At 43.7% G+C, this 24462-nt stretch overlaps 1 protein-coding gene and 1 long non-coding RNA gene across 5 annotated transcripts in view; one reads left to right on the top strand and one right to left on the bottom strand.

The window, feature by feature from the left end:
* LOC124238070 (uncharacterized) overlaps window positions 1-24126 on the bottom strand; it is a 37925-nt gene extending 13799 nt beyond the window's left edge. Inside the window, exon 1 of the long non-coding RNA XR_006888227.1 lies at window positions 23907-24126. This is a non-coding gene — a long non-coding RNA (uncharacterized LOC124238070). The remainder of the gene's footprint in view (window positions 1-23906) is intronic.
* The window catches only part of LPP (LIM domain containing preferred translocation partner in lipoma), a 653489-nt gene continuing 650717 nt past the window's right edge, over window positions 21691-24462 (top strand). For 3 of the 4 annotated variants that reach the window (XM_046658568.1, XM_046658562.1, XM_046658566.1), the window contains exon 1: window positions 21691-23274. The gene's annotated coding sequence lies outside the window, so the exon portion shown is untranslated. Of the gene's footprint in view, window positions 23275-23418; window positions 23452-24462 lie in introns of those variants that run through there. The other variant, XM_046658564.1, reaches the window with a different exon arrangement.

Raw genomic sequence — 24462 nt, 5'->3', positions numbered from 1 at the left:
TTCCCTACCTTTTGCATTCTGTTAAGGTTGTTCTTTTACAAATCATTTACTTCCTCATTCTGTGAAATAATGTAGATACGGCAACCCATAAGTGAGCAGGGCGTATGGGTTATCAGACACACAAGCTTCAAAATGTCCCATTTCTTTTGTATCAGGCAGCAACCTACCTGCCTATCCCAGAAGTGTGCAATCTGTCCTGTCTAAAAAGCCAAGAGCAGTTGACCATCTCTTTGGCCCTTCTGCATCATGATTTCACAATGAAGCCCTCAGTTTGATTAACAGTTGAAAGGTCCTAGATGCATTTATCTTCTGGCTGAGAGATAACACATGCAGCAACTTGCTGCTCCAATGCCTGTAACAGACATGGCTAATCAATCACAGTCCTCTTCCTGGCTAAGCCCAGAGGCAGCCTCCAAACCCTTCTCAAACTGGAGCACAATTCTGCTACTACCAATTGATCTGAGTAGGCGTGTAAGTTGAAACCTATTTACCATCCCCCATCCAGCCAACACTTTACCCCTTCATTTTACAGGAAAGCCCCAGAGAAATGAATTTACTTCCCAAGTTCACACAGCTTTGTCTAAAGGGATCTAGAAGAATTCTTCCTGGACTACAAGGAACCCTATGTGGTCCCCATTCTGTTAAATGATTCATTCATTCGGCACACTTACTGAGTATCCTCTAGGCGTTAGGCAAGCATTGTAGGGAGAAGAAAAGGAAAGGAACAAGATATAGTTTTTTCTCTCCTGTGTGAAGTCCAGTAACATAAGACCTAGACACAAATAAAGATCCATGGGGGTTGGGGATGGAGGCCAAAGAAGCTCGAGAGAAGAAAGAATCACTTGGTGGTCATTCTAAGGAAAAGTGTTTTTCCCGTCTTTCAGTTAAAAAAACCAAACAAACATGAATTTATCATAATAAGAAAACTCACTATATTAAATTCATGCCTGTGTCAGTGTGATCCCTTCAAATCTCCTGCAAGGTAGGGACCCTGTCATTTTATTATCTCAATGACACTTCACACACTACCACGTACACCCAGAATTTCACCTCTACCCTCAGCCTAAATCTTCTTATGTTTAAGTTCCGGGCATAGAAGAGCACAAGTGTGTTTCTAAAAACCTTTTAAAATGTTTTAGCTCTGTGACTACTGGATTTCTTCATATGTATCTACGTTAAAAGGCTCTGCCTGCATTACTAAGGCTGTGGTCTACTTCTTACATACCTCCTAGACAAGAGCCTCCTTGTTACGTTAATCCAGAGATCATTTCTCTGGCCTGCTCAGGCCCTCACAGGCCTACTCTAAACCCTTGATTCATTGTTCTCAGAAATAGGCATTTCTGAAAACAAGATGCCATTTTATTTTTGGGGTCAGAGCTCAAATCTTTCTTATTGCCTCTGGTGAGATGATATTCTGTTCCCCTTCTTCCATTAAGTCTAAAACATGCCCTAAAATATGTGCTAATTAATACATCTGTTTGTCTTACAGAGCAGTTGAAAAGCATCTATTTAAACTGTGATTCACATTTTTCCTTTCAGCCTGTCTGCAAATTTTTGTGCATGAATCAAATGAGGAGCCTGATTGCGCTACCATTTTAAAGAGCCAATTAAAAAGTTCATTAAGTGATACTGGTGTGTTTTAGCGCAGGTAATAGAAGTGTAAAGTTATACACGGCATTAATAAGCTGGAAGGTACAACTGACTTGATGACAGAATTCATTTCTTCACATTTCAAAACTGTCTTTTGGAGGAGAACTGTGTGTCTCTACTGGAGACAGCACTGGGCACTTAGTCTGTGCAGGGCACAAAAGTAAGCCATATGTGTGTACTCAGAGAGTTCAGTGACAACGGCTTTACAGTCACCCCTTTAGAAGAAGGACTGACCTATACATCTAAATTAACGCCAAGGCCAAATGCCAAATCGAACCTACATGACTTGTGTTTGGCCAATCACAAACTTGCTCCCAGGATTTTGAATCTTCAGTGAATGAGGTGCAGATGGAGGAAACATTTGCAGGTCTGGCAGTTCAGAGCACCTACACATGGACCAGACCGTTCCTGACATGTGACACCTTGATGTTGACTGTAGATCCTGCTTATTGCCCACGCTTATTCTTTCAGTCTCCCACTTATTTTGTGATCCCTAATATCTCTTCCATGTAGTACCTTTTCATACGAGACAACCAGAGTCTGTTTCTGTTGCTTGTAGTCAACAATCCTGATTAGTTCTAAAGCAGATGATTCCTCCCCTAGAAAGCTTGTTACAAGTGAATGATAGAAAGATATCCTTTAAGTTACTTATGGAGAGACTGCAATTGCAGTATAATTTTCTAACTAATTGCTCTACAAGAAAGGGACCAGCCGCTGCATTAAAGCAGTACATTTCCAATTGCTAGAAAAGTTGAAACAAAGAGGAAGTAATCATTTGCCAGGGATGCTCTGGAAAGGATTCTTGGATTTGGCAGGAGAATGGACTAGAATCTAGTCAACGTCTTGGAAAATGTTTTCCAAATGCTAGAGACCTATGTTCCTTGTCCAGCTACATCTCTCAACTGGCTGTAACTCACCAAAGGCTCTCCAGCTGGAAGACTAGGGACTTGGGCTGAGCACCAGTGGGAAGGGCTAAGGTTAGCACCTTTCTCTGGTCTCCTTGAAACAGAGTTAAATCTAGATCAATTACTTGACTTTTTGTGAGAGGCAGCCAGCCCCATTCTCAGTGATGAGTGTGTACTCTCCCCATAGCCATTTTTGTCTAATTCAAGGTCCTTCCCAGTTGGTTCTTTGAACAATCTTAATAATGCCTTTTTGCTCTATAAAGAGCAAAATCTTATTCAGTTCCTGGGGTTGGAATCTTGAAGTGGATAATCCACAAGGTAGTTGATTCACAGGCACGTCATCTGTAAGGTGGACTAGACCAGCCCAAGATGATCTATGAGGCTATGAGAGGGCCCAGAAGGCATATTTTCAAATCCAGCTCTAAAGGAGTGAAGTCTAGAACCAATGAATGAAGTTATATGACCATACACAGGCCATCTTGTTAGGTTCCTTAGCCATCTGTCAGCCAAAGTGGCTGGAGAACTCTTAGAGTTGAGAAACTGGAGGCCTGGAAGAACCCTGTCTTGCCCGACATCACACTCTGAGTTGGGGTCCATGCTAGAATGGTATCTCGTGATGCCTAACACTGTGCTCTTCCCAGCTGTCTCCCACCACGTTCCCTGTCACCTCCAGCCCCGCCTGGCAGGCTGCTATCTTCTCACCAGAGGCTGAGCAGGGCTCTGCTCGCACCCCATCGGAGAGGTGTCTGTGATGCTCATGTGTGGGGGAAGCTCTCACTGCGGTTCCTGCTTATGCCAAAAACACCCTGGGAATAAATAAAGGTCCCCGCTCTGACACCTTCTACTCGTACCAAGTATGCATGTGAAAAAAGAAGTTTAAAAATAAAACTCACAGTGGTAGGGATTCTCTGCTATTGAAAGAAATTCCTTAGTACACATGACTCAGGTAATAATTTCTTTGGCTGATTCCACGGAAATTTTTTAGAGCTAGAAATATGGCCTAAGAAAGCAAGTAGTCCAAATCCCCTTATTTACGAGTGGACAAACTGGAGCTAAGACCAGAAGGGTGTTTGGTGAGTTCAGTGGGCTTTCCGCTGAGTTAGAAGAGTTTTCCCGTCCTTGGGGGCTTCCTGAGATGGTGAGAGTTTGCATGGATGACACAAATTAGTGGCTAAAGAATACTAATACATCATTCTTTTAAATTCCACTGAAGAAACTGAGCTCCTTTTACCAAAACCTTCCTATGGGGCTGCTGGGGTGAAAGGTAGGGGCTTTCAAACAAGCTTATTGCTTCTAGAAAGGTGACCTTGGACAAGTTAATGTCTCAGAGCTTCAGTTTACCTGTCTGCAAATAGAGAGAAAAAAATTGGCTGTCTCTACTGTTGGCTGGAGGATTAAGGAGGATCACTTTTGCAAAGCCCCTAGTCCAGGCCCTGGCATACCCTCAAGGATCAGTACAAATTCCTTCCTTTCCTGCCCCCTTCCCACCTGGCTTCTTCCTGCCTTGGCATGTGTGAGAGAACTGAAATAGACAAAGCCACGAGGAGCCCTTTCCTCTTGTAGAAGCCTATCTCTCCCAAACGGAAGACATTTGGGCAAGGATGTTTGAGACCCCTGAGGACCCTGCTATAAATATTTGTGGTAAAGCAGTGTGCCCCTATGAAGGGCTGGTGAATTTCAGGTGCCAGGCTAACCGGTCAGAATAAACGTTCTGTATGTTCTAAATGAGTCCTGAATAAAGAACGCCTTAAGGTTTGGGGAAACATATGCAACAGGCCTCTTCTTTGGGGACAAGATTTCTCAGAGAGTCAATAAAAGCGCTAGTCCTCACTTAAGACCAAGGACCTGAGTTTTTATAAGCTTCCTTATAGGAATCTTAGGCGTCAGATTATCCACCCTCCTAACCGGCCCTGGAGTCCTGTCTGCACCATTCTGGACACCTCAGGGACAGGAGCTGCCAATTTTATGACAGCAATTAGGTTCAAAACAAATTTTTTTTTTAAATGTAAGCTATTGTCTACCTCCTGTTACCTCCAACTTTTGGCTCTTCTTCTATACCTCTGGGGTCACAAGGATAAGTTTGTTCCTTTTCTGCAGGTTGCTGGAGGAAGAAAGCCTTTGCTCTTCTAACATTAGGGCGCAAGGGTTTCTACAAGAATGTTAAAACATAGGCTATTTCATTCTCTAAAAATTAATCATGAATTTTGGTTTCTGGGGACCATGACAAGTGGGCAATTATTATATATGGCGTATAATTTTCCTGTGGTTGAGCTTTAAGTCAACAGAGTTACCAGTTCCCAAACATCATTGGCAAGGGTGAAAGATCTGGGTTTAGAATCAGCAAACTTGTGTTAGAGCCTTACCCGGTCTAGATGATCTCAAGTAAGTATCTGAGCCCAGGCCCTCATCTGTGGAAAATGGAGATTACAATGGAGCTGTAGAGTGTGGTAAAGAAGTCTGGAAATCTGCGTTCATGTGGGGGTGGTCGGAGGGGGTTCGTTAAATTTAGTTTCTGTCTGTGAATGAGCCATTTGAGCTATGTAAGTATCATTGTACACATTTGTAGCCACTCAACTCTTTCTTCAAATGAAATCTCAATTGGGTCTTTAACATTTAAAAATTGATAAAAGGGAAAGTTGGGGGGTCAGCCCCCAGGTCGTCTCTAACTCTGTGATGCCAAGTTTGAAAACCCCTGAATATATGGTCCTGGTCAGCTCTAACAATTTCTTTATTTCAAGCCATAAGAGATATTGTAGTTGAAAGTATTTGGGAAACTATAAACTGTACTCTAAATGTAAAGTTTATGGTGAATCATTTCGAAAAGCCAATTCTTTGTAAATTCTGAGTATGTAGTTACCTCATTCCCACAAAAATCCAGAGCCTCTGCAGTAAAAACCCTGTCCCTCAAAACCACACACTGCTTATTTTTTTCTCTGTGGTGAGCTTGTGCCCATACTCTTATAGTGGCCACTTTCATTTCAGACCCCTTTAAAAGTCCCAAAAGGCCAACAACAGTCTTCAACAGTTGGAAGTCCTTGACAGTTCAAATATCTTCACTGAACTAAAGGGCAGATTTTCGTTACAATGACACGCACTATGTGTATCAGTTAGTCTTTGCTGTGTAACAAACCAGTCCAAAACTTAGTGGTCTAAAATAATCATTTTTTAGCTCACAATTCTCATGGTTAGTAATCTGAGCTGGGCTCAGCTAGGTGGTCGTTCTGATGAACTCATCTGGGTACGCTCCTGCAGCTACAGTCAATGAGCAGGTTGGCTTGGAGCTGATTAGTGCTGGAGTTTAGTTAGGCTGTGTGTCTCCAGCATCTAGCAGGCTAGATCAGGCTTTTTCACATGCACTTGAGTTGTAAACACAGCAAGAGAGGGGAAGAGCAGAAGCTGCAAGGTTTCTAGAGGCCTAGGTTCAGAATCTGCAAAATATTACTTCTGCTGTCTTCTTCTATGGATCAAAGTTACAAGGCCAGCCTAGATTTGAAGGATGGATAAGTAAACTCTGCTTCTTTATGAGAGGAATTGCAAAAGCGAGTGCATAAAGGGATGGGTGAGAGTATTGTGGCCATCTTTGGAAACATGCTACTGCCCCAACCAATGCCAGTTTTTGCTTAAAGATATTACATTTGATATTCTTGCTCCTTGATATTTAAAGAGGTATAGCATATGAAAAGTGCAGTCTGGGAACTAAAATATATACAAATTACAGAGAAAGTGAAAATAAATCTGAGTCCTTAATTTGTCTGGACCACTGTGAAGCCTTATCTCCTGTCCACAGCTTCCTCATGTCTGGCCCTGTGTGCTCACTCGCCTCACTCACTGAGGCTTCTGTCAGGATTCCAGTTTGTCACATGTCACTGGGAAATGACCCATGAAAGTTCCTCTACTGGAGGACTCTCAACTCGTGGCATGGTTAGGTCAAGGAAGTCTTGAGAAATGCCTTGTGCTTTCTAAAGAAAAAAATTATGTGGTGCACGAAGGAACTTTGCCACAGAAAGAAGAAATTAGTCAGTTGTTGTAAAAACATAAAAACAAAATAATGCCTGTACTAGTACATAGGCTTTGTAAAGATCACAGAGTGCTCTGATTTATTAACCTAAATCAATTAGTCCCCCTACATCTCCTGAGAAATATGTGATACAAGTATGTGCATGTAGTTGTGCTGCAGATCAGCAGGAGTGGGTGTATAGGATTTTATACATTCAATCAGACAGCATCTCCTGGGCAGAATCACCATAGGGGACAGTAACAGCTGACAGACAGAGCATATACTAAGTGCCAGGCACTCCTAGTGCTTACACAAGTTGACTCATTTAAGCTTACAATAAGCTAATGAGATGGGTACTACTATGTCCCCATTTACACTGTAAGTTCACAGTGGTTAAGTGACTTGCCGAAGGCCTAACTTGTAAGTGGAGGAGCCGGGACATGAACCCCGGGCATGCCAGCACCTGGGCTCTTAACCACTATGTTCTACTGTCTCTCAGGGGACATATGACTTATGCATGTGGTTCCTGCCCTTAATGCAGATGTCCCTGGCTCCACATGTGAATCATGAGGCTCCTTATAATCACAAATGTCCCTTAGACTCTGATTCAATGGATCTAGGGTAGGTATTCACAGAGCGGTATAGGATATAAAATATGAATAGGAAAAAAATGCAATAAATTTTTTAAAAATATAATAAAAATAAAAAGGTAATCAACAAGGTATAGGAAAAGTGTTATGTAGTCTGAAAAGGGAAGATATTTCTGGCTAGAGAGGTTGAGATCTAGAAAGGCTTTACAGAGAAAGAAAATTTGATTTGAACTTGGGTGGTTGAGAGGATGTGTGGATAGAATGAATGATCACCTAAGGCTGAACGAACAAAATAGACTGTCTCCACCTCTCTCTGTGTGGCAGTGCTGACTCCTGGACTCTGCTCTGTGTGGGCCACAACAAAGAGCAGGGAGCAGGCCTCTCTTGATACTTCTTACCACACATTCGAAAGCCAACTCAACAATCATTGATATGAATTCTAGGAGATAATATGGTGCACACACATGTAGAAACCATCCATAAACTGTAAAATTGAAAATAAATGTTACGGGGCCGGCACTGCGGCCGAGTGGTTAAGTTGGCGAGTTCCCCTTTTGTGGCCCAGGATTTCGCGGGTTTGGATCCTGGGTGCGGACATGGCACCACTGATCAGGCCATGTTGAGGCAGCGTCCCACATAGCACAGCCAGAAGGACCCACAACTAGAATACACAACTATGTACTGGGGGCTTTGGAGAGAAGAAGAAGAAGAAGAAAAAAACATTGGCGACAGATGTTAGCTCAGGTGCCAATATTGAAAAAAAAAAAAGAAATGTTAGTTGTCTGGTAGGTTACATGTTACATATCATCCACAGTTAACAAGGTATAACTGTGTATCTAGTAGATTATCAGTAACATTTCCACTGAATCTATTAAAGGTTGGTTATTTAATTGGAGCTGGAGATATACATTGTGAAGAAAGTGATACTTGCTAACAAAGAACTAGTGCACAAGGAGATTTAATTGTTGATTGTCATGATGCTGGGCTCCTTCAGAGGCTGGGATTGCTGAGTAATGGGGGCCCAAGCACTGGCCTGGCAGCTAGGAGAAAGATTAATTGGGGACAGCTGTGGCTGCAGAAGGCGTGTCTCTACTTGAGAGGGCAAACAGATCAGAGAGGAAGCCTTTGGCTTTAGATTGTTCTAGAAAGAAAAAGTAATACTATAGCAGAGACTAGATGATATGAGAATCAAGAAAGAATCAGATTGAGCACTTTGTAAATACTAAGCATTATTAATAATTATGGTACTTTGACATTATGATATTTGGAACACAATAACAGAAGTCTCTAAAAGCCAAACTTGTTTTTCTCATCATTGTAGGATTATGGGGAAGGCTAGATTTGGAAGGGACCTTAGAGAACCCTTAGTCCAACTCATTTCTTCTAATTTTAGAGCAAACAGCTCCTCTGGAGCCCAGAAAGCAAGTTGACCAAAGTAGGATAGTAAGTTGTTCTAAATAAAGAGAGATACAATACGTTCCACTGGCGTTTTTGAAAAAGAAACACATAAGTATTTTCTTGGGATTTCCAATTGTCAAGCCTAAAAAGCTACTGATACTTAAACCACTGGGTTGCTATATTGAGAGAATTCAAAGTTGTGCTACACAGCTGGCAAAAGATAAGAGAAGAAATGGCATGATGTTTCCACAATCTTTTGGACCTGCCTCAAATGCTAGGACAAATTGTTAATCTTTCACTTAAAAATCACTTATGAATGCTTACTATTAATCAAGGCATTTTCAAAACTCCAAAAGGCCTTGAAGAGCTCAAAGTATAACAAAAGCATTAGACCATTACTACCTACTACTATCACTAATAATATAATAATATGAGATATAAAGTGTTAAAGACCTGAAGAGACATACAGGCAGTTGAAGAAGGGTTAGAATACCACTGGTTCTAACGATCAGGGGTTCTAACGATCAGGGAAGTCTTCATGAAGAAGGTGTCACCTGAACTGGCATTGAAGGACTATAGGATTTGTACCCACAGATGTATTTGGTAGGCTGGGAGAGGTGGGTTCCCCAGTATGCAAACACATTGCGGTGGAAAAGAAGGAGACGGGTTTGTTAGAGCACAGAATGCAGGAAGAGGAACAGTGAGAGAGAATGCTGGACAGAAAGGCTTAAGGAAAACATCACATGTCAGTTACAATTTCCTTTCTTGATTAATTATTCTCATGATGATAGAAAATATTTTCAAAGTTTATTTTTCTTATAATAATCAGCTCATTCAAGAAAACTTGGAAAATACGGAGAATAAATAGAAACAACTTTTATTATTTAATAATTTGCTCTATTTCCTTCCAGTATTTTTTTTACTAGACATAGCAGCTTTGATTTTGTAAAAATATTGTTCTAATCATATTTAATTGGTTTTCTCAATAATGTTAAACCTTATGTGAGAGAGAGGTCCTGTGAGAGAAATTTCTTATGTCCAATTACAGCATTAGTCTCAAAGAGATAAAAAGCCATGATGAATTAAATGGAAACTCTGATCCAGATGCTGCTGCAAGAGGGCACCAACCTTCCCTGCCATTGCAGAGGCATCGTGCCACCTGTTCAATCACGGGTGATGCTGACCATGCTCCTCAGGGATATCCAGGCAGGGTGGGGACTCTGTTGACAGCTCGCAGAAAAGTTTGCTAATCATTTAAACCATCACCTCACCATTCCTGAGTTCTTAACTTTGGCTCCATTTTTGGTCTGTAGGGTATGTCTTAAACCAGTGTTTCTTGGACAGTAACGTGCATGGGAATTACCTGAGAACCTGGTTAAAATGCAGATTCTGATTCAGGAGGTCTAGGGTGGGCTGGAGATTCTGCAATTCCAACAAGCTCCTAGAGGACGCTGATGCTGCTAGTCCACAGACCGCACTTTCAGAAGCAAGACAGAGTGTTTTCTTTTCTTGAGGAAGATTAGCCCTGAGCTAACTACTGCCAATCCTCCTCTTTTTGCTGAGGAAGACTGGCCCTGAGCTAACATCCATGCCCCTCTTCCTCTGCTTTATACGTGGGACACCTACCACAGCATGGCTTTTGTCAAGTGGTGCCATGTCGGCACCCAGGATCCGAACCAGCGAACCCCAGGCCAGCGAGAAGTGGAACGTGCGAACTTAACCGCTGCGCCACCGGGCTGGCCCCAACAGGGTGTTTTCTTTTTCATACCAAGACATCTTTTTGTTGCTTCCACCAGAGTAAAACAAATTCACTTGGCCAAAACCTTTTTCCCCACAAATCTATATAAATAGTGTTTTATTTACTTTGGATGTTTTATTGTGGCTGAAAAAGCTGAAGCCAAGGCGATTTTGATCCCTTTCTAGGTAAACTATTTGCCACCTGGATGTTAAACGGATTAGTTGTTGTTGTTGTTTTGCTTTATTTCTGTGCTATGAACATTTCACCCTGATGTGTCGAAGGGTGAATCTCTTGTCTTTGATTTTCCCTTAAGCGGTATGGGCCTTTGGGCTTTCATTGTCAGGTTAGCTCTCTGCAGCTCACAAAGCTTCCTCTAATTATGCCCCATCACTGTTTCTGACCAATGACTGTTTCTGACCAAGGTCCTGCTTTCTTCCTAAGGACTTTCCGTAATTCTCAGGTTGGATCTCTGACCTCTGTCTTCTATAGACCATTTTCTCTTTTTATTTTAATCTCTTTAGGCTTTTCTCTATAATCTAGAAGAGATTCTCAAGCTTATTCTTTACATCACTGACTAGATTTTTCCTGGTCATTTCTGCTCTGGGTTCTCGCCCTGCAAAATAGCTGTTAATTCTGCTACTACACTTTTTAAATTTCCTAACAAATGTTTCCGTTTTATCCATTTCCCATTTCAGTCATTCTGCTGTTTTTCATATTGGACTCTCTCTTTATTACTTATGTTCATGTTTCAAAAAGGCATTGCCTTTAAACTTTTAGAGAATGCCAAAAACTTCTTTACCATTTGCTTCTGTTCCTCCAGCAAATCATTTCCAGAAGGTTGTTCTCCCATTGTATTTCCAGGATAATGTTCTCTTTTTCCTTGTTCTGTAGTGTAATGTAGTGTAATTTGTCATTCTTTTTGTGTCTCAGCATCTGAATCTCCTCCGTCTTACTTCCAATGTTGGGAGAATTACCCATTTTATGAAGCAAAGCATATCTTCCATATATAAACTGAAAATGCCTGAAACTCAATTTCTGGGTCTCCCGTGCAGTTAGGGCACATGGAGCAGGCTCTGGCAGTTACATATATCTGCTCTAGGCATTGAATTAACACAAGAACAGAACTAGTCAACTCCAGTTTCCAGAGGCAGCATGACAGCAGTCCTAGAGGCAGCACCCAGTGTTAGGGATGTCAGGGGTACAAGTAGCAACGTCCATAGCCAGCTGTGGCATTAAGAATGTCACCACTGGACCAATTAAATAGCTTCATTCCTAGTTATATAGTCTCTGAAGCTGTTCTTTAGTCTCAAAGTAGACTCTGGAATTTCCTCAACATCATTTTAATAAATTTACTATATTTTCAGAGTCCACTTGACTTACTACAACTAAGACCTCTGCCTGATACAATCCATATCTTTTAAATAGACCCTATAGTGGTCTTACTTTCTGCTTATCATTCCTCAAATGAATGGTCATCTGCTAATCTGACATGGCAGACCTTTGATTCCATTCTGTTCACCTGGGTGTTGGTCAAACCCATTCCCAGAGAGAGCTGGATGACATACTCCATTTCTGGCCCAATTCCTGGTGTCTTCAGGTTTTCATCCTTTGCATGTCTATTGGTTGGGGATGGGATTTTCTAGCTCTGAGAAATTAGACATAGAGGTCTGACTGGGGAAAGGGATAGCTACACTGTACTCTGTCTGGTCCAGATCTTGCCCAGAGGCTCAGCTGCCTTACCTGTTACATTGGAGGATGGGATTCAGTGATTTCTAAAGGCTACATACTTGTATACACATGCAGGTTGACCCACAGGGGATGAGGCAGGCTAAAAGGGACTAGAGATAGGAACTGAACTCCCACACTGCCAGTCCCTCTGCTTAGAACAACCATCCTGAGCACAGTTCTGGGAAGCCCATCCTTTGCTCAAAAGTCCTCCATGGAATTTGGATAAAGTCAATGGCCCTGATTGATTGCTTGCTGCTCTGCCACATGCTAATGGCTTTCCCTGTTCCTTTCTCTGAATTGTGTTCCCTCCTTACTTTGGTCCAAATTTCACTAGTTTCATTGCCTTCTCCCTCATAAACTCATCTTTTCTTATTCTTCTCATATTCTTTGGAAATATGAACTATTTTTAATTCTCTGATCCTACTGTGATCTCACAATGCCCAATCTTTGCTTGTGCTGTATCCTTTGCCTGGAACACTCCTTCTTGCCTTACATTTCTTCATCTAATGCTTACTCTTCTCTTGGGTCTCATCTTACCTGCTGTTTCTTTCAGCAAATCTTCTCTGTCCTCCTCCTCTGCATGACTGAGGTGTCCCTCCTATGGGTTCCCATGACACTCTGACTCATCCTTTTCTTAACACAAGTCACTCTCTATAGCAATTGTGCGTGTGTATTTATTTATTTATTTATTTATTTAGAACCCTAACTAGCCTTTAGCAAACCCCTTGGCTGTGTCTCATTCCCTGTTGTATCTCTAATACTTGGTCAAGTGTCTGCAGATACTTGTAGCATGTACTTGAAAATATTTGTGAAAGAATAAAATAATAATTGTCAGTACATCCCCCACAACTCTGAACATGCATAGCACTTTACAATATAATGATTTCCTTCTTTGTGTGAAGTATTTATATACAGCTTATTAAACTTCATTCTTTTGGAGTAGAATTCATGACCGGTTAGAGTAAATGTTGTGTTCAGGGGCTTCCACATTAATAGGTACTCAAGAAATATTTATTTGAAGATGCCCTGTGCTGTAGGGTAACCAAAAAAATCAATTGTTCAAGTTGGGTGACTATTGAGAGTGAAAGGCAGTGCTATTAATAATTGCTCTGAGAGGCTGGCCTGGTGGTATAATGGTTAAGTTAGCACGCTCTGCTTCAATGGCCCAGAGTTAGCTGGTTCAGATCCTGGGTACAGACCTATGTACCACTCATCAAGCCATGCTGTGGCAGCATCCCACACAGAAGAACTAGAAGGACTTACAACTAGGATATACAACTATACACTGGGGCTTTGGGGAGAAAGAAAAAAAGAGAAAGATTGGCAACAGATGTTAGCTCAGGTCTAATCTCCCTCACCAAAAAGCATATCTTAAAAAAAAAAGAAATGCAGATTTAAAAAGAAAAATTGCCCTGAGATAATAGATGTAAGTTGGGATTGTCCAGGGAACTGGGACAAACAATCAGCCTATTTAGATGGTGACATCCCTTTGCCAGATCACTAATAGTTGTTCTGTAGACTTTAAGATAGAAGGTGTTAGGTCAGGGAGAGCTTCTGGCATTATAGTCACTTTCTAAAAGGACAAACTGAATATGAAAGATTATCATCTCATACTCAAAGAGTAAGCAGTGAGTTAGTGACAGGGACAGATAAACTACCCAGGATTCTTGATTCTCTTTTTAATCTTTACCCCAAGGAATACTACTTGCTTTTTGATTAAGAGGGTCACATGCAATGGGAGACATTGCAATTTAGATAATTTTTGAACTGTAATAATTAATCATTATAAAATAGAAGGAAACAAAATCAAATCTGTTTCTTCTACCTCTGCCACGGTGATCAAGCATAATCCTTTAATTGTAATCAAAGGCAGGTATAAAATGTCAAAGCGATGCGCTAAAGAATCTAATTGGAGATTCAGCCTTCATCCAGATGCAGAAACCACTTTTTTTCCTTAAAGGAAAAGCATTAAAGCATTTAGACATCAGTGCAGTAATCTCCAGTCAAGAGCTTGATGATGGAAACTCTACTGATCCACGTTCTATTTGGGGAAATGAAGGCTCAATAGATATTGCGTTTGAGTCAGTTTGTGGTTTAGTAGATCCCTTTTTATCAAGAGGTTAACAAATTAAGGGTCAAAAGACCAAGAGAGAACACTGGAGGCTAACTTTGAGAGGAGTGTTGAAAAGGCTGAGTGGGGATAGGAAAAGCAGTGCTAGGAATCAAGGACTCCAATAACAACAGTTTCACACATTTGTATAGTGCTTATCGTTTGCAGTGTGCATATACATTCATTACTCTATCTGATCCATGCCATAAAGACACACAGGGAGGTGAGATAGTAGATCCTCAACTGGTAGATGACTTAATGAATGACTGAGACCCTGAGAGAGGAAACGACCTGCTCAGGGTCATGCCTTTATCAGCGGAGTTGAGACTAGAACCTACGTCTCTTCACTCCTATCTCGAGCATCCTTCCTTCTGCTCAGTTAAGAGGTTAAGTGCTTCATGTGTTCATGGTATAGGGGACCTAAAAAAAAATGTAACCTGTCCTACTTGGAATTTGCAGATACCACAAAAACCATTCGCATTGCTTATATTTCTGCTCAGGAAATCCTGAAGCATTTCGGATCTTTCCTGGCCTGTCTCTTATGCCGTGTGTTGTGGGCAAAGAGAGAACTTATAATAAATAGGCTGCTGAAAGGAAGCTAGATATTATAGCCAGAGCTTTCGCAGTGTCCCACAGGTATCAGAGCCTCAAGTTACACAATTGTAGCCACCTGAGTGATCTGGAACTACAGGGGCTCAGGATCTGAAGGTGAAATATTAAGGAAGTGTGGTGCTCCATGAGTCAACCTGACAAATGAAATAATACCCTGTACCTGACTGGGACTTTGTAAGGTTCAAGTGGATCAGGAAAACATCAGCCCCTTTGGTTTAAAAAATCATTTTACGGATGCAAACATGAATTACTGACCTATTGTTCTTATATGGATATCTCTTTTCAATCCTTTGGGTTTTTTTTTGGTAGAATTGAGCTAATATTGTGTAGTCAAAATGCATTTGAATTTTCCTGGTGACCATATAGTGGAGCCCCATCTCATGTTAGGCTTAGCGATTGAAATGAAAGCATATAGTGGAAATTTTTGCCTGAAAAATACTTAGGAAGATGTCATGTCGGAGACCAACCCTGCCCATTTTTCTTCCAGCTTTGGGACTGCCGGCTGTTTATTGGTTGGGCACCAGAAGCAGCAGCTGGCTTTTAACTGGGGGCCATGCTGAATAAAAAAGGAGTATCTTTAAACAGCAAAATAAGAGAGGTGAGAGAGTGCACTGTGAAAGGCTGGCAGAGATGGGGAGACAGTAGGTTCACATCTTGCATCTCCTGGACACAAGAACCCTCCCTGGTGGAGAGGACCACGAGCGGTATTTAAATTTTTACCTCTCCCTCTCTCCGCTCACACGCTGAATTTGGGAATGTTTAATGCATAATGACGGGACTGCACTGTAATGAAAACTTAACCTCAGAGAAGGGGACAAATGGGAGAGAACTTTGTAGGGCAGAATTGGTCAGACTTGACAACTCATTGGAGAGAGGAGCTGGAGAGAGAAGTCAAGAATGATCCCAGGTTGTGATTGGAGTGGCTGGAAAGGGAGGTGCGGAGAAGGGAGGACTGAGGCATGTTCAACTTAGAGCAATGTTGAGTTTCAAGGTTCCCAAATAAAGGTTGGATAACCCATAGAGGATACTAATTTTAGTCCACAACTCAAAAACAAGAAATAAAAATTTGAAAATTGTCTGTAAATGGGAGCTTCTAATTAAAATTAAATTTATTCTGCAAAGTAGGAGGAACCTAGTCTCATTCAATTTGAAGTTTACCCTACCCTGTCTCTGGGAAAGTACTAACACACAATATCTTAGCTAACTGGGTGAGTGAAGGGTCAACGGTTAGAACTATAGGTAAAAATCTCATTAAATATTTCAAAATAATATCCTACCAAAAACCATCTGTCATGGGTTCCTGAGAAGATTCAAGTGTCAAGAGAGGGATTGCAGCTTTCCAAATATTTGTTGGTTTGTCTTAAAAAAAGAAGAGCTTTATTGTCTTTGTCTTATTATAATACATAGGAAAATTTAAAGTATATGTTATTGTAAGAAAATTCAGATAAGTAAAAAGAAGAAATCATTCTAGCATTTAAGATAACCTCTTTTAAAACCTTGATTCATACCATTTCAAATCCTTTTTTATACATCTATGCTTTCTTTTCTAATTTAAAAGATCATACACCCAAGGGAAATAAAAATATAGCACTACACAGAATTGTACGTGAAATGCTCACAGCTGCATCATTCATAATAGTCCCACATATTCAGCAACTGAAGAATGGATAAGTAGAATATGGTATATCTACACAATGGAATATTATTCAGTCATAAAAAGAACAAAGTATTAATACATGCTACAACATAGACGAACCTTAAAAACATTACACTAAGTGAAAGAAGCCAGATGCAAAAGTCCACAAATTGTATGATTCTACTTAGATAAAATGTCCAGAATAGGCAAATCTATAGAGACAGAAAGTAGATTAGTGGTTGCCTGGGGCTGCAGGTAGGAACAGGGAATGACTTTAAAAGGGTGCAAAGCTTCTTTTTGGGCTGGTGGAACTGTTCTAATATTAGAATGCAGTGACAGTTATACAATTCCATAGATTTATTAAAAATCACTTGTATGCTTAAAATGAGAGAATTTTATGGTATATAAGTTATGTGTCAATTAAGCAGTCAAAATATATATGATGGACCTCTTTTCACTCACCTAAAACTGCAGTTGGAAATATAAATCTAATCAAATCCATATCAGGCAGCGATGCTCTCTTCTGCCCTGATGTCTGCTGTGATTCCTCAGGAGTGGGTGAGGCTGTATATGACAGTCATGAACGAGGCAAAGCACATCCTAACGCCTAGCCCCACATATCCAGGCCACCAGCTAGCAGATCTTCTTCAGCAGTCATGCAACTCTACACAGCTTTGTAAAGGAGTCAGTGAGGCTGTCAAGACCAAGGCTGCAGACATGGAACCCTTGGACATCGTCCTCTAACTCCCGCTGCTATTGTGTGAAGACAAAAACGTACACTTCATGTTTGTGTTCCCTCAACAGGCCCTGGGGTGTGTCTCTAGGCTCATCATTGTCTGCTCCATCACCATCAGAGTCTTGCAGCTGAAGGAGCAGGTCCAGTCCGCCCAGTGGTCCATTGGGAGGTCTCAGCCAAGTTATCTCATGGACACTTTCCCTTGGAGTTGGTATGATGCCTTATCCTCAGGTTAGCAAGTAGGATAGGGACTATCTCTATTTTTCTCAACACTGTATTCCTAGGCCTAATACAGTTAGTAGGTGCATAGTAGATACTTGTTAAAATAAAAAGGTGGTACAGACTGTCTATACCTTTTGTGTTTGAACTGATTTGAAATCGTTCATCATTAGTGGACCCAAGAGGGATAAAAGCTCCATCCCTCAACATTTCTGCTACCACAGACTGGCCCCCCAGACAGACTGCACTGCCTGACCTCTGAAGGCTCTTTGGTTTCCAGGCCTGGTGACAGCTCTCCTACTTCCTGGGCTTACCTGAGGTCCAAAGCCAGCTGACTTGTGCAGGGGACTGGGTTGGGACAAGCCAAAATACATGATAATCTGATCCTATGATCTGGGAAAATGCAACTAATGATCACTCTACAAGCCACAGGCTGAAAACTGGGCCTGAAAACTGGGTAAAATTGTGCAGAAATCTATGGGCAGATACAAGTCATCATCTGTTCATCATCATTATTGGCTTGATTCATCTAAACCAACAAAGAAAGTAGCTTGTGACACCATTTTTCCTGTAAGAAAACACCTAGTACTCAAAAAAGGGAGGAAATATTCATTTGGGAAGTCTGATGATGTGTTCTTTTTTTACATTGAGATCACTTTTTCCAATTGTACAATGATGTGTGAAGAACAGAGAGTACACAGACCTTTTATAAACTGCTTCATTATCTTTAGTGCAGCATTTACTGAAGGCCTCCCACTACTGTTTACCATATCAACTTTTCATCTCTTTATGAAACGCTGATGCTTATCTGACTGGGCCGGGGTCACTGTCACCCAGAGGTCTTGTTTGTATCACACACTGGTACAATAGTCTTGGGAAGAGAACTAAGCTCAACTACAGAGCAGGAGACATCAAATATTAAAACCGTCACTTGTGCTTAGTTCTTCCTGGAAAAAGATGACCTTAGATATTTTTTAAAAGAATTTATTTCATATAAAGTTGCAAAATAATGATTGCTTTAATTCTGTGTCTACTATAGCAGAACTATACTCTTAGATAATTTATAAAATTTACATATGCTGAATGTGAGAAGCCTAGAACAATGCACACAGGGCACATTATAACAGATGACAAATACTAATCCTCTTTCTCTCCCTCACCCCTTCCAGAGCCTGACCGGAGTCATGGTCTAAGATGACATGACCAATCTTCCAGAGACAGGGCATTAATTGTGTTGCTTTTCTAGCTAAGATGAAAGATTCACTCACTCACTCACTGGAGAACATTTGGTCATACGTCCCTAGTACTGCCTTGGCTGCTGGGGAGAAGAAATGAATAAGACATGAAGCCCTGTTGTAAAGGGTTTTATGTTTGAGAGGAGGAGATCAAATACACCTATGAAAAATTACAATGCAGTGAGATAATCAAGTGTGTACTTTTCCTAGAAGATAGAGAAATTCTCACATCAATGGGGGAGGTTTGGAGGGGATGAGCAACAGGAAAGAGATTCCTTGAGAGGGAGCTGGCAGGACATCTGCATTTGTGGAGAAAGGCCTGGGAAAGTATTTCAGGAGGAGGAAACTAAGTGAAAAAAAGCAAAGTCAGGAAGTGCAGGAAGCTCTGTGCGTGTGTGCGTGTGTGTGTGTGTGTGCACGGTGTGTGTGGTGATGGTGGAAGGTTGGAGGCGCAGTCTATAGTTGGAAAAGCCCATCAGGACTTGATCATAGCACAAGAAAGGGGCAGCTGGAGAGCCTGGACTTAATTCGGTTTATATCATGGAACCTTTACAAGTTTTGGAGTATAATGGGGCATGCTATGCTTTGGGAAAATGAATTTGTCAACAGGTAGAAAGTAGCATCAAACTGAAGAGCTGGGAGCGTGTTGGAGAACAGCAAATCTGAGAACCTAATTGTATGGATCAGGAAACTGAGAGGAGAGAGGAGGTGACTTGCCATGAGGTTACACAGCAGTTTTAGGGCAAGGAAAAGATGACCTACCTTCCTCTCCTTTGCCTCCCCATGGCAGTCCTGGTTCTACTCCCAAATGGCCAGATCCTCTGATTCTTTCTCTCCTTTCCCACTGGTCTGCTTACAGCCAAGCCTCATCTCTGGAACAAGTTATCTGACTGTATTTAAACACCCAGGCCCATAGCTTCTCCATCTTCCTCTGCCTTCAATCAGGAAGAAGAGGGGGGAGGAGGGAGGGGGAGGAGGGGGGAAGCGCCGGGAGGAGGAGATGGAGACGAGGACTGAGACCACGATGAAGATGAAGACGAAAACAGTTGAATGCTGACAGTGGTCAAGGCAGGCACTACGTTAACGACTCAGAGCAATTACACTCTCAGTTCAGTAGCAGAGAAAGACAAGGTGACAAAGACATGATCCAGAGTCGTATGGACTGAGGGTAAGTACAGAGTGACAGGCACACTCTGTAGGGGCAATGCATCCCCTGGAGGGGGTGGGGGGGAGGCGGGAAGACCTCAGACGACGTGATATTTAAGAGGAGTCTGAATAGGCTACGTAAGGGTTGCCAGGTAGATGGGGAAGAAAAGGGGCTCCCGGGAGAAAGAGGAACCTGTGTAAAGGCAGATGAGCATGGACAGGTAAGACGTGTTTGGGAAACCACTAGAACTTCAGTTGGCTGGAGGGTGAGGGCATGTGAAAGTCCAGCAGAAAGAAGGCTGAAGGGCCGTAAAAACCACATGTAGGAGTTTGGCCTGATGGGTTTGAAGCTGGGGAGAGGCAACATGAGACTGGTATTTACCTTCCATCTTCCACTCCCCTCTTGTCCTTATTATTTCTCCAGGAGCCTCTTCATATCTTTTCCTTTTGGTCAGCTGTGGCAGATTATGAGTTCTGCACATTGGAGTGTTCCAACTGAAACCAGATGGTCACTCCGCAGTGAGTGAGCAAACCTTCAGGCTGCCTGGGCTCAGGGGGGAGTCTCAGCTTACCCACGTACTGGCTGTGTGTTAAGTGCAAGATACTTAACCTCCCTGGGCTTTACTTTCCTCATGGGTGAAATAGAGCAAATAACAGGTGACCTCGGGAGGGTTTTGGGAGGGTTAAATGAAATGCACATGAAAAATCCTTAGAACATTGCCTGGCATATTATCAGCACAAAGAAAGCACTGACATGAGCTAACAAAGGCCTTTGGGTAGGGGATGGTACTAAATGCAAGGGAATGGTGGACCACAGCCCAGCCCTCCTCGAAGTCTTCTGTGCCATCACTGGACCAAAAAGCATGCTTCTATAGGCCTTCAGGCCACCAGGGTGCAATCCTCGGATCACGTGACCTCTGTCCCATCAGAAATTCCGTGCTTCTTTTAGTCTCTGAATTGGGAAACCTGCATTTCTCTAGCACTGACTCTGCAAATTTACACAGCCTTCCCTTCTTTCCCCAGCCCCTGCACATAGCAGGTTTTAATAGGGATGTTGAGAAAAGTGAGAAGGCAAAAGAAACCAGAGCAGCAAATGAGTGCGAGGCTTTGGTTTGGGTTGGCACTGATGACAACACCGCCTGCGGTTTGCCACGCATCCAATTTATGACTTTGCCTCTTATCCTTCTGGTGAGTGCCTCGTCAGTCGAAATTATCTTGCGTGATTAACTTTATGGAATGCCCTTGCTAACCCTATGCCCACCTGAGCAATTCATAAATATTTCAGGAGGAGAAACTCAGTGATCTTCTCCAACACACCCATACGACAGTTTCAACATAATTAGTTAGCATTTCTGGATCCAACACAGCACTCTTATAATGTGTATGATGGAGGAAACGAATGACTCTAATTATACCTTATTAAATCTTATTAATCCTCATTAGAATCCTATTATTCTTTATAAGTAGGTTACTGGGGAAAAGAAAAGAGAGATGCTGGTCAAGTCCCGTTATATCTGACGGGGATTGGGTGAAGCCGTCCTTACTTTGGGTGATACCAGAATTTTTTCATATTAAACAGCAACACTCAGAATGTGAGTTTGTTGGAATGCTGAAGACAGAGTAAGTGAATTGTGTTGTAACAGGATCTGATGTTTCTAAAGCTCCAGAACAAAATCTCTTTAAGAGCCGATACTTCCTATTTCAAACTATATTAGTTGCAAACAGAAAAATATTTCATTACTGCACGGAATAGGTACTCCGGACCCTCTCTCTCCGCTACTATTTTCCTGTTTTTGTCTGTGTAGATGAGAAATTGAGAGTAAGAGAGATTAAGAAATTTGAACCCAGGAATATCTTAATTCAAAGACCTTGCACAAAGATGGTGCTCAATAAACGGCAAGTGCAATAATATCTAAACAAATTACTACATTTATTTCTTTAATTCTTGATCAAAAAAGTCCCAGCAAATCCCCCAAAAACCAAGTTTCGGAAGTGTCATGACGAGGTAACTCAGAGCACTCTTAACATTCATGAGTGGGAATTAGGTCCTGCTGGAGGTCAGGGTCTCCTGGTTGGGTGGAAATATCACAGGATTAGTCAGGTGACCTGGATGCGGGGAGGTGAGTTCAGGTGCTTCTGTGTGGGGTTAAGTCACTTTACCTGAGTTTTTTCCTCAAATGTAAAAGAGGGACTACGATGCGTCCTACCTATCATGAAGATCTAAGAAACCGGTGAGAAAGTGCTTTTCTGATACGCTGAGGGGAGGGATTATTTCAGATATCCCTAGGACAGAAATACAAGGAAACAAAGTCCCCAGTCTGGAACCCTTCCAGGCAATGGCTGCCTCGCGCTATACGCATTATAGGTGACCCCATGACATAGTAAATAGTAGTTCTCATGGTTGCTCATATTTACAAACGTCAGAGGAAAAAAATCCGACTAAAACTTTCCAAGAACAGGCTTGCCTTTATTTAAACTCGTTCACCCAGTTCACAGATCTTTTTTGAAGCTCTAAGCAGAGTACACTTTCTCGGCTTCCGGACAGGGCTGTGAAGTAAATGAACTCCAGGGGTTTGTTTCTTTGAGTATCGGTCAGAGGAAGTTGCCCTGAAGGAACTGATTGTCATTGCTATTCAGGGTCACGGTCAATCAGAACCTTCCAGGAACTGACTCTCGGGACAAGGGAAGTCTGAAATCTCTTCACAGGGTGGTCCGCCTTGTCCGCTATCTAAGCTAGAGTGTGAAGGAGGGACTCAGGGCCCTGCCTGGCGGCGAGAACACTGGGGGGCTGAGTATCTGGGTCCTGCGCCTCCATGTGTGGCATGTATGACTCTGGACAAGTCATTTCTCTTCCGAGAGCTTCAGTGTTCTCAGAGTGAGTGGACGGGCTGGAAGCTGGTTTTTGCCAGCTCTGACAGCCAGTATGTTTTGAGTCTTGCTGGGAATCCAGGGCGGGGCTCACGATCGGAAGGGGATTCCAAGGCAGGATCTCTTCAGCTCAGGCTCAGCGCCCTAATTTGGTGCCTTCATAGCAGACGCAGGTTCCCCCCTTGCTCCTGCAGCCCCTCCTCTCGGCCGCTTCCTCTTTCTACGTCTCCTTCCTCTTCCTCCAGTGTAGCCAGAGCCTCCACACCTCCCTCCTTCCCTTCCTTCTTTCCCAGCTCCCTGCATCCCGCGTCTCCTCCTCTTCCTCCCAGGAAATAAAATGCCCTCTGTGCGCCCACCTTTTGGCGAGGCCGCCGCCCGCTGCGGGCACCCCCTCCCCCGCCGGGCGAGCGCGGCGCGGCAGCCCCGCGGGCACCCGCCTTCCCATACCTTACATGGACAAATGCGTGCAGGCAAAGTCAGGAATTCAGGCCCCTGACGTCAGCCTCCAGCTCTCAGGGCACCGCACGGGAGACCGAGGGGAGGGGGTGGGGACGGTGGGGAGGAAGGAGGGGGAAAGGCACCAACCAGCAGCCGCTCCAGCCCTGCCGAAGTTTCACTTTTTGTCTGTGGGTTCGCTCCCGGGCCCCGCGCGAGCTTTCCCGGGATAAGTAGCTTTAGCGAGCGGGGGAGAGCCGGGCGCTGCAAGGTAAGGGCTGCCTGCACGGCCCGGGGCGCGGGGCGCGGGGCGCGGTGCGGGGCGCGGGGCCGGGCCTGGCCGGGGCTGGGGACAATGGGAGGGGGAGTGCCCGGCACCTCCTCCTGCGCCTCTGCCTCCGCCTCCAGCCGCCGCCGCCGCCGCTGCCCCGGCTGCCTCCTCCCCGAGGTATTGTTGCAAATCCTCCTTCCTTTCCCCCACCCTCCGCCCGCGGGCGCCGCGGGAACCCCCAGCCCTCCCCGGGCGCGGGCGCCTCCGAGGGGGCAGGACCGCGGGCGCAGGGCGCGGAGCGTGCGCCCTGCCCGGGCCGCAGGGCCCGCGGGGCGGAAGTGCCGGTCGCGGCGCAATCACGGGGTGCGCGCCAGCGGGGAGGGGGCCCCCGAGTTTTTCGGGAAGCGTCGACTGTGGGCTGGGCGGGGTTGGAGACCTGCGCTGTGCGCCCCCTGCCCGGGCTTTTCTGGGCGCCCAGGGGGCGGGGCCACACCCCGACGCTTGGCGCTTTCGCGGAATCACAGTTGTCACCGTGGAAGGGGCCTAGGAACCCAGTCATCCAAGTCCCCCCAGTTTACAATTGGAGCAACTGAGGTCCAGAGAGAAGGAAGGTCTGCCCCGCGGTCACTCACCAGAGGCCGAGCCGTAATTGAGATAGATGGCTCCCGACTCCGCGTTCCCCTTCTTCCAGCATTTCTAGAGCACCCACTGTGTGCCAGGCGCCCTGCTGGGTTGTTGGGTTAGAGAGGCGGAGGAGGCCCAGTTCCTGCTCTCAGGGAGCGCTCAGTCAACCGAGGAGCCAAAGGAGCCAAACCTGATCCAAGATAGGATATGCCAAGTGCTGGGGAAAAGGTGTGGATAAAGTTTTAAGGGGCTCAGGGAGAGGAGTCTGATTTCCTGGTCCCTGGGGTGGGATCTGAGCTGGCCCTTTTGGGGGCCGCTTCATCAGGGCTTTTGAAGGATGGGGAATTTTCTGAAGCCGGACGACGACATGGAGGAAGGCCATTTGCACGCGGGAACTGCAGGCCAGAGAAGACTAAATAAAATGCGGAGAGTGGAGATGACAGTGTAAATGTTACTGTGTTGGGGACATGATGTTGCGGGTCTGGGGTATGTTGGATGAGATAGTCAGTAGAATTGTGCTTAAGTACTGGGACAGAGCAGTGTCTTTGGGACTCCGGGGTGCTA

This window comes from Equus quagga, chromosome 4 (assembly GCF_021613505.1).
Source record: "Equus quagga isolate Etosha38 chromosome 4, UCLA_HA_Equagga_1.0, whole genome shotgun sequence".
NCBI classification, from domain to species: Eukaryota; Metazoa; Chordata; class Mammalia; order Perissodactyla; family Equidae; genus Equus; species Equus quagga.
This window is presented reverse-complemented; position numbering and strand designations above follow the sequence as displayed.